This window comes from Lathyrus oleraceus, chromosome 1 (assembly GCF_024323335.1).
Source record: "Lathyrus oleraceus cultivar Zhongwan6 chromosome 1, CAAS_Psat_ZW6_1.0, whole genome shotgun sequence".
NCBI classification, from domain to species: Eukaryota; Viridiplantae; Streptophyta; class Magnoliopsida; order Fabales; family Fabaceae; genus Lathyrus; species Lathyrus oleraceus.
Genome location: NC_066579.1, coordinates 290,035,330 through 290,036,117, shown reverse-complemented (window position 1 = coordinate 290,036,117; position 788 = coordinate 290,035,330). Strand labels below are relative to the sequence as shown.

The 788-nt window shown below is 43.3% G+C and overlaps 1 pseudogene; it reads right to left on the bottom strand.

Annotated features, from left to right (window-relative positions):
- Positions 1–319: 319 nt before the first annotated feature.
- LOC127116455 (uncharacterized) lies at positions 320–419 on the bottom strand (annotated as a pseudogene).
- Between the last annotated feature and the right edge of the window lie 369 nt (positions 420–788).

The following is a 788-nucleotide window of genomic DNA, read 5'->3' as shown; positions in this document are numbered from 1 at the left end:
ATTGCTCCGCCCGCAATCGAAGCAAACAACTTTGAACTTAAACCTTCGTTGTTGCAGGCTGTGCAACAGAACCAATTCTCTGGAAATCTTACCGAAGATCCAAACCTTCATTTATCCGTATTTGTTCAATACGCTGATACTGTTAAAGCTAATGGTGTCACTTCAGAGGCGATTCGACTTCGTCTTTTTCCTTTCTCATTAAGAGATAGCGCTAGAAGATGGCTTCAATCTCTTCCTTCCAACTCAGTCACCACATGGAACGAGTTGAAGAAAGTTTTTCTTGCCCGATATTTTCCGCCAAGCAAAACAGCTATGTTAAGAGCCCAGATAAACGGATTTAAACAGAAAGACAACGAGTCTCTTTTCGAAGCATGGGAAAGATACAAAGACATGATGAGACTTTGCCCACACCATGGTTTGGAAGACTGGTTAGTAATTCACACATTTTATAATGGTCTCTTATACAATACAAGGTTAACAATAGACGCCGCTGCAGGTGGTGCACTAATGAACAAACCTTACGCTGATGCTTACCAGCTTATCGAGAGCATGGCCCAAAACCACTATCAGTGGGGAACCGAACGAACGAATGTGGAAAAACCTCAACCGAAAACTGGCATGTACGAGATAAGTAACCTTGATCACGTCAATGCAAAAGTGGATGCTTTGGTCCAGAAAATTGAAAGTTTAAACGTATCACCTCCAGCCGCCGTGGTTGCTATAACTCAGAATTGCGAGGTCTGTGGAATCCAAGGCCACACTCCTGCGGAATGTCAACTCTTGACTGG